Raw genomic sequence first — 10,120 nt, 5'->3', positions numbered from 1 at the left:
ATGGTGGCCATGGTTTTGGGGAGAGAAACGAGGATGGGGAAGCTATCTTGGATTTTGCAATGGCATATGATCTCTTCTTAGCCAACACCTTCTTTAAGAAGAGAGAAGAACATGTGATCACCTACAAGAGTGGGTCGTCAAAAACACAAATAGATTTTCTTCTAATGAGGAAAGAGGATCGTATAACTTGTAAGGATTGCAAAGTTATACCAGGAGAGAGCGTGGCTAATCAACATCGCTTGTTGGTGATGGATGTACATATCAAAAGAGGGAGACAAAAGAACAAGACTTGGAAGTGCCCAAGGACTAGATGGTGAAATCTAAAAGAAGAAAAACAAGCCATTTTCAAAGAGAATGTAATCACCCAATGTGTGTGGGATAGAGAGAGGGAAGCTAGCCAAATGTGGGATTCCATGGCTAGTTGTATCCGAAAAGTAGCAAAAGAGGTATTAGGAGAGTCCAAGGGCTTTGCCCCACACCAAAAGGAATCTTGGTGGTGGAATGAGGAGGTACAAACAAAGGTGAAGGCTAAGAAGGAATGTTGTAAAGCCTTATACAAGGAGAGGACCGATGAAAATGGTGAAAGGTATAGAAAAACGAAGCAAGAGGCGAAGAAAGCGGTCAGAGAAGCTAAGTTAGCGGCTTACGACGATATGTATAAACGACTAGATACCAAAGAAGGAGAGTTGGATATCTATAAACTAGCTAGAGCAAGGGAAAAGAAGACAAGGGACCTAAACCAAGTGAGGTGCATCAAGGATGAGGATGGAAAGGTTCTTGCTACAGAGAACGCGGTTAAAGACAGATGGAGAGGTTATTTTCATAATCTTTTCAATGAAGGACATGAAAGGAGTGCTTCTTTAGGGGAGTTGAGTAACTCAGAAGAGTGTAGAAACTACTCTTTTTATCGTCGAATCCGGAAGGAAGAAGTGGTTGTAGCTTTGAAGAAGATGAAGCATAGAAAAGCAATAGGCCCAGACGATATACCAATCGAAGTGTGGAAAGTTTTGGGAGAGACAGGTATAACATGGCTCAGTGACCTTTTCAATAGGATTTTGAAAACGAAGAAGATGCCAAATGAGTGGCGAACGAGCACTTTGGTGCCTATCTACAAGAATAAGGGCGACGTACAAAATTGCATGAACTATAGGGGTATTAAGTTAATGAGTCATACAATGAAGCTCTGGGAGAGAGTCATTGAGCATAGATTGAGGCAAGAGACACGGGTTTCGGACAACCAATTCGGGTTCATGCCAGGGCGCTCAACCATGGAGGCAATCTATCTCTTACGAAGATTGATGGAAAGATATAGAGATGGGAAAAAGGATTTACACATGGTCTTTATAGATTTGGAAAAAGCGTATGATAGGGTCCCAAGAGACATTCTTTGGAGGATCTTAGAGAAGAAAGGAGTACGAGTAGCATATATCCAAGCTATAAAGGATATGTATGAAGAAGCAAAGACTGCCGTAAGAACTCATGAAGGACAAACCGAAAGCTTTCCCATAACTGTAGGATTACATCAAGGCTCATCCTTAAGTCCTTACCTTTTTGCGTTGGTAATGGATGAGTTAACAGGACATATTCAAGATGATATTCCTTGGTGTATGCTTTTCGCAGACGATATAGTGTTGATAGATGAAACTCAGGAAAGGGTAAATGTAAAGCTTAACCTTTGGAGAGAAGTGTTGGAATCTAAAGGTCTTCGCCTAAGCCGATCAAAGACAGAATATATGGAGTGCAAGTTCAGTGCAGATGGAGGCCAAAACGAGTTAGGGGTGAGGATCGGAGATCAAGAAATACCAAAGAGCGACCGTTTTCGTTACCTAGGATCTATCTTGCAAAAGAACGGAGAATTAGATGGAGATCTCAACCATAGAATACAAGCTGGATGGATAAAGTGGAAGAGTGCATCCGGCGTGTTGTGTGACCGCCGTATGCCACTGAAGCTCAAGGGAAAATTTTATAGGACGGCAATAAGGCCGACGATGCTGTATGGCACAGAATGTTGGGCGGTGAAGCATCAACACGTACACAAAATGGGTGTAGCGGAGATGAGGATGCTTCGTTGGATGTGTGGGCACACGAGAAAGGATAAGATTAGGAATGAGGATATCCGGGGTAAAGTAGGAGTAGCCGAAATTGAAGGAAAGATGAGAGAAAATCGGTTACGGTGGTTTGGACATATGCAAAGAAGGCCTACTGACGCTCCGATTAGAAGATGCGACTATGGGACAGAGGTTCAGGGCCGAAGGGGTAGAGGAAGACCTAGGAAAACTTTGGAAGAGACTCTAAGAAAAGACTTAGAGTACTTGGATCTAACGAAGGACATGACACAGGACCGAGCACAATGGCGTTCTAAGATTCATATAGCCGATCCCACTCAGTGACTTGGATTTTCCAAGTCTCCAACCGAGAAGTTTTCCTCACTCGAAAAATTAAGGGAACACTACCCCAACCTACATGCTCCACTCAGAAAGCTTCAACATACAAGCTTCAACAAAAGAAAATTCAAAGAACTTAGCGAATAAGGCTTTGGTGTATTTAACACAATACGTTGAAATGAAGGAAAACTTATTTATTGATATCCCCGATAAGCTACAAATATGTACATATACATGAGTCAAAATAAACAAACAAGATGGAGCCTTCACAAAGGTTGCTTAGGAGAAGTCTCAGCAGTCGGTAGAGCCCCAGAAAGAGAAGGCATCGGAGGGGGATCATTCGGAGCCTCAGTACTGGACAGAACCCTAGAAGGAGGAGGCATCAGAGGTTGATCATTTGGAGTTTCATTACGCGGTACAGCCCCAGAAGACGAAGGCAATAAATGCCTTTGGAACAAACCCACAAATCTCTGATGATCAAGTAAAACCTGACCATCAGTTTCCTTCATCTGGTCAAGCTTCCTCTTCATGTTTGTAGCATAGTCATGTGCGAGCCGGTGCAACTGTTTATTCTCATGCTTGAGCCTTCTAATCTCCTATTTGAGACTCATCACTTCGGCCGCCAATGATTCAACTTGGCGGGTTCGAGCAAATAGGCGTTGGGCCATATTAGACACAGAACCTGCACACTGAACACTGAAAGCCAGTGAATCCTTAACAGCTAACTCATCAGACCGTTTGGAAAGTAGTCTGTTATCTTTGGGAGTGAGAAGGTTCCTGGCCACCACCGCAGCGGTCATATCATTCTTCATCACGGAATCCCCAACGGTAAGAGGACCAGTAGGGGAGACGAATGATGGGCGCCATATGTTGTCTGGAGAAGGCGGGGCTGCCTCTTCAACAAGGTTCAAGTCAAAACGACGGTCGGAGGGGCCAGACATTTTCAAAGGTATTGAAGAGAGAAGAGGTCGGACAAATCAAGATCTTAGAAGTGCAAGAATGGAGCTTCTACTGGTGGAGATTCAAGTGTGCTTTGGAACTTAATGCCAGCCCCTATAAAAAGCTGCACTCGACGGAGCTTCAGACATCGAAGAGGCGCCTACTCAGAAATCGAAGAGGCGTTTGCTTTCTCAAAAGCTGGGCTGCTTAGAGACCACGATGGTTGATCTCATAAATCGAAGAGGTGTTTGCTTTCTCAAAAGTTGGGCTGCTCAAAGACCACGGAAGCCGATCTCAGAAATCGAAGAGGCGCTCGCTTCCTCAAAAGCTGGGCTCCTCAGAGACCACGAGGGCCGATCTCAGAAATCGAAGAGGCACCTACTTTTCCAGCTTTGTCAGCACCTGTCACACGCACACTCAGCTTTGCGGAAATTATGGGTATTCTGTCGAAGACTTCTGGGGAAGAAGAAAACACATGAATCTTACTGTCCAATCACCCACTTCCCACACGCAGCAATAGCTCATGGGTACCACAGATAACTTTGCCAAAGTTCTCTGCCAAAGTTGAGCACGTGAAGCTTGCAGCTCCCACTACATCGTTCTGACCAAGAAGGGTAAAAGAATAGCAAAGAAACAGCACTAACAAAGTTTAGACCCATAAATTTTGAAGGTCTAGCTACCATATTATTACCCACAAGGGTAAAGGAACAGTACCACTGTTGGATAATTGGAAAGTCCCTGTGTGTCAACCTCTGTGCCTCGTGGCAAGGTAGACTAGCAAACATGCCCAACCTTTACTCACATTCGAGAAAACACTCCCAATAAGATTGCTTGCTCCAAAATCGAAGAGGCACCGTCCTCCGAATCTCGAGAGCCAGACTCCCAACATGACTACTTTCTCAAAAATCAAAGAGAGGGTAAAGGAACAGTACCATTGCTGGATAATTGGAAAGTCCCTGTGTGTCAACCTCTGTGCTTCGTGGCAAGGTAGACTAGCAAACATGCCCAACCTCTACTCACATTCGAGAAAACACTCCCAACAAGATTGCTTGCTCCAAAATCGAAGAGGCACCGCCCTCCGAATCTCGAGAGCCAGACTCCCAACATGATTACTTTCTCAAAAATCGAAGAGACACTGCTCCCCGAATCTCGAGAGCCAGACCCCCAGCATGATTGCTTTCTCAAAAATCGAAGAGGCATCGTTCTCCGAATCAATCGAAGAGGCGCTCGCTTTCTCAAAAGCTGGGCTGCTCAGAGACCACGAGGGCCGATCTCAGAAATCGAAGAGGCACCTTCTTTTCTAGCCTTGTCAGCACCTGTCACACGCACACTCAGCTTTGCGGAAATTATGGGCATTCTGTCGAAGACTTCTGGTGAAGTAGAAAGCACATGAATCTTACTGTTCAATCACCCACTTCCCACACGCAACAATAGCTCATGGGTACCACAGATAACTTTGTCAAAGTCTCTGCCAAAGTTGAGCACATGAAGCTTGCAGCTCCCACTACATCGCTCTGACCAAGAAAGGTAAAAGAATAGCAAAGAAACAGCACTAACAAAGTTTAGACACATAAATTTTGAAGGTCTAGCTACCATATTATTACCCACAAGGGTAAAGGAACAGTACCACTGCTGGATAATTGGAAAGTCCCTGTGTGTCAACCTCCGTGCTTCGTGGCAAGGTAGACTAGCAAACATGCCCAACCTTTACTCACATCCGAGAAAACACTCCCAACAAGATTGCTTACTCCAAAATCGAAGAGGCACCGCCTTCTGAATCTCGAGAGCCAGACTCCCAACATGATTACTTTCTCAAAAATCGAAGAGACACTGCTCCCCGAATCTCGAGAGCCAGACCCCCACCATGATTGCTTTCTCAAAAATCGAAGAAGCATCGTTCTCCGAATCTCGAGAGCCAGATACCACATACCACTTTTTCAAAGTGCTCTGACAGAGTTAAAACATGTGAAGCTGGCAGCTCCCACTATCGTGCTATGACCAAGCAGGGTAAAGGAATAGCATTACTACTTGTTGTTAGGGAGACTCCTATATATGTCGACCTCCATCCCCAACGGACAGGCACACCTGCAAAAATGCTCAACCCTTCCTCATATCTGAGAGGGCACTCCCAACGAAGCCTTTCGAAATATTCAGCTTTCTTTCCCCCCGATAATACCTCTGCAAACAAGCTATACTAGAGCAAGAATATCTCATATCATCAGGGTTAAAAGCAAGAGTATCCCATATCATGCTTTTTCCCTGTCTTTTCCTTTGGCCTTGTTTTTACCTGCAAGACAAGGAGAAAGAGAGCAATCAGTCAGCACTTGAAATCAAGCTCCCAGCCAGGAACTGACAGCCTGGAACCCCTTACCTGATTACTTACCTGGCATTGCTCTCGAGTACTCATCTTCAACATCTTATGTTGCCAGGGAAGATACCGCATCTGCTTGAGGAACAGATAGGGTAAGTGCGAAGGATACAAGGAAGCATGTGGAGACAAGCGTAACAGCACACATGCCGATCCATCCATTACTCTGTCAAAAGCAAAAGTATCCCATATCAGCAGGGTCGAACGTACTCTAGATTTGATGGACTTGTTTTGACCCTCAAATTCTTCAGTCGGCCTTGTACTCTGGAGGAAACCAGAAAACCCTCCAGCTCAGTTCAAGAATAAGCCTGTGGAAAGTTACTTCTTCAAAAGCAAAAGTATCCCATATCATCTCTTCTCATTTTTCTTCTCTTTATCCTTCATGCTGCTGCAAGATGGGGAGAATGTGAACAATCAGCCGGAGCTCTGATTGCTTACCTTGTCTGTCACCTCTTTCAGCAAATCCCCTAGCTCGGCGACTTGGGGGACTCCTACTACATGGTTTGTATCGCGCTTGACCAAGCCTGAAACTACAAGTAAGCTTCAAGTGAAATTGATACATTACCTTGTGCATCTCCACCAGTTAAAGATACCACCCCTGGATGGAGGAAGAGTACTTCCAGAGAAGCTGCCACATCTACCTATGAGACAGATAAGGCAAGTCAAGAGGATACCACACTCCAATACTTAGAAGTTTCGTGATTACGAGATCATTCTCCCACAATATTTCCCAATGTCATTTGTACTCTAATGTCATTTGTACTAAATCATTCACTTGTACTCACTAAAGGAGAGCTTGAACCTATGTACTTGTGTAAACCCTTCACAATTAATGAGAACTCTTCTATTCCGTGGACGTAGCCAATCTGGGTGAACCACGTACATCTTATGTTTGCTTCCCTATCTCTATCCATTTATATACTTATCCACACTAATGACCGGAGCAATTTAGCGAAGATCACAAAAAGCGACCGTTTTCGCTACCTAGGATCTATCTTACAAGAAAACGGAGAATTAGATGGAGATCTCAACCATAGAATACGAGCTGGATGGATGAAGTGTAAGAGTGCATCCAGCATGTTGTGTGACCGTCGTAGGCCACTGAAGCTCAAGGGAAAATTTTATAAGACGGCAATAAGGCCAGCGATGTTGTATGGCACAGAATGTTGGGCGGTGAAACATCAACACGTACACAAAATGGGTGTAGCAGAGATGAGGATGCTTCGTGGGATGTGTGGGCACACGAGAAAGGATAAGATTGAGAATGAGGATATCCGAGGTAAAGTAGGAGTAGCCGAAATTAAAGGAAAGATGAGAGAAAATCGGTTCCGGTGATTTGGACATGTGCAAAGAAGGCCGACTGACGCTCCGATTCGAAGATGTGACTACGGGACAGAGGTTCAGGGCCGAAGGGGTAGAGGAAGACCTAGGAAAACTTTGGAAGAGACTCTAAGAAAAGGCTTAAAGTACTTGGATCTAACGGAGGACATGACACAAAACCGAGCGCAATGGCGTTCTAGGATTCATATAGCCGACCCCACTTAGTGGGAAAAGGCTTTGTTGTTGTTGTTGTTGTTAAAAAATCTGTTAAATTAACCGTTAAGTGATGACGTGGCAAATATAAGGTCCCCATTTATGCTGACAGGATGCCACATTTGTACCATGTGGCTAACCCCTTAATAAAAAAATTTAAGATATTAAAATAATTAATTAAAGAAAAGTAAAAAACAAAAACGAAAACAGAAACCCCTTCTTCATCTTCCATACCCAAGCCACCCCTCCACGGCTCCACCCTTTCACCCGTCACTTTTGCACCTTTCTCTAACCATAAATACTCTTCATCTTCCTTCTCCTATCACTAATCCTTCCCAAAATTTTCCCACCTCAGGTCACAAGTTGATCCACCCATTTCCCCCATCACTTATGCACATTTCTCTAATCATTAGTCCCCTTCTTCATCTTCATTCTGCCATCACCAACCCTTAGCCCCAAATCTTTCCCACCCCAAGTTGCACGCTATAACCACCCATTGCCTATCACGAAGGAATTGCATGAGGCGGGTTCGATTTCAGGCAGCAGCGACGGCATGACGTGGCTCTGTGGTGCAGATCCGGTTCGGCTTGGTGTCGATGATGGAAGTCCCAATTTGAGGAGGCTCGATATCATTGCAATCAAACATGAACTTGGTGGGTGGATAAGGGTGGTCGAAGGAAAAGATCGAATCGCTGGAAAACCAGACGACGACGGAGATTAGGGAGAGTTGGTGTTTTTAAGGGGAAGATAGGTTTTCGGGTTTTTATTGGGTTTAAGAATGAGTTCAGAATTAATGGGGGAAGGGGTGGGTGATGGATGATGGGAGAATGAGGTGGACTCGGGTGGGGAAGACAAAGGGGAAATTGGAATTTTGGGTTAGATGGAGGTGTAGAATTAATGGGGGAAGGGGTGGGTGATAGGGGATGGGAGATAGGAGAATGGGGTGGGTTTGGATGGGGAAGACGAAGGGGATTTTTTGTTTTTTCTCTTTACTTTTCTTTAATTAATTATTTTAGTATTTTTAATTTTTTATTAAGTGTTGAGTCACGTGGCACGACAGTCACGTTAGTACAAATGGAGGCATCATATTTGTCATGTTATCACTTAACAGTTAACTTAACATATTTTTTAACGGTTGTATGAAACTAAAATAAAATAATATTAAATGTATAAAATTGAAATGTTTTATAGATATTGTATAAAATTATAATTGCACTGAAACCTAAGAGGGTAAAATGTAATTTATCCGTAAATTAATTATCAACAACTTATGAAAGTGGTGGTGGCCCCTTATGATTGAGAATGTGGTATTTGAATTAGACGTATCGGACATCAATCTGATACTTCGAGCAACGAGGGAGATCAAAATTTAAAATAAAATTTGCATATCAACTATGTGTGAAAAACATGTTAATTAATATTTGAGTAATAATTTAATTATCAACAAATATATCATTGGTTTGCAAATTTGATGAAAAAAAATCCGATCTCGCTAACATTATCCATTCCATTATTCTTCCATGGCATACACACATGATCTGACACACCCCGACCGAGGCCAAGGCATGTTGGTCGTCACGTGAGAGTGACGTAGCCATGTGCATAGTGGTGAAGCGATAAAGATAGCAATTATACGAATAATTAAAAATCACATTACTAGAGTGCACTTCTAAACAAAAAGTGATAGGAGTTAAGTACAACAGTAACACTCCTAGTCAGAGCATAAAGTTTAGGTGCAGTCCAGTAGGACAAGTACTAGTTATACAATACCAGGAATGTCCTACTATTATTTAGACAAGTCAGAACAACCTACGTCATCGAGCCACCAACAACAAGCTTACTTAAAACCTGGAGGGGCGCAAAACAGAAAACGTGAGTGGGCAAAAACAAATGTTTTACAAAATCATTTCATTTATCAACATACTAACCCCTCGCTGTAAAACATATAAAATTTTCCCAGAATCAAGATATAAGCATATACAAAAATATATCTGAAATCATATCAAGTCAATTCATGATTCACATAATCATATTCATATGTATGCCACGCCAAAATATAACAAAGTAAATAGTTCAAGTAAGAATGATTTCATGGAAATACGATATGTTAGCCGGAACTCATGTGGTAGTCTGTACGGCTGAATTCATAGCCCAAACTCAATCTAGCCGGAGTCACTACTATGACCTATACAGCATTATTCTGCACATAAGTCGGAACCACTAAAAAAGGGTTTGTATGACAAGATTGGGTGTAATATAATTATGCTCAATTTTACTCTCTCAATGCTAGCTATGCGATAATACATTAGTCACCTACGAGAGTAGGAACCACCTATAGTGGTCTGTACGACAAGACTGTGCACCTAATTGGATCCAATGTGAGCATATGGTGCGGGAGGTGACATAATATACAGGCATGTGCTAGCTCTCTCTGGCTAAATCGCAATCACCTTGGTGCAGGTTATGAGCTCAATGTTCATCAATGCATTTATAATCATTATATTCACAACTAAGGCCTTTGCCTTAACTATTATATGACTGCATCTAACGTATCGTTAGACTACCTACGTATCCTGAATAGGGATTAAATCATTCGTAGTTTACATAATCAAACATAACTTACCTGAACTTACCTATGCCTCCACATCACCACATTTATATATATATGCAACTATGAAATGCATAACCAAAATATGAAGGCATTTGGCATGGAAATTCAAGACATACTTTCATTTAAATGCATTTCTGGGAAATATATCAAGTATATAAATATATACTAAAAACCAAAAGCCCACTCACTGATATGTTGAAGGGTCGTAGTCCCCGAGTCTCCGTGGATACGTTCGTCATCGGGATAAGTCTCACCTATATGCGAATTAACTATAAAAACGTTATT

Source organism: Malus domestica, chromosome 02 (assembly GCF_042453785.1).
Source record: "Malus domestica chromosome 02, GDT2T_hap1".
Lineage (NCBI taxonomy): Eukaryota > Viridiplantae > Streptophyta > Magnoliopsida > Rosales > Rosaceae > Malus > Malus domestica.
Note: the sequence above shows the minus strand (reverse complement) of the source record.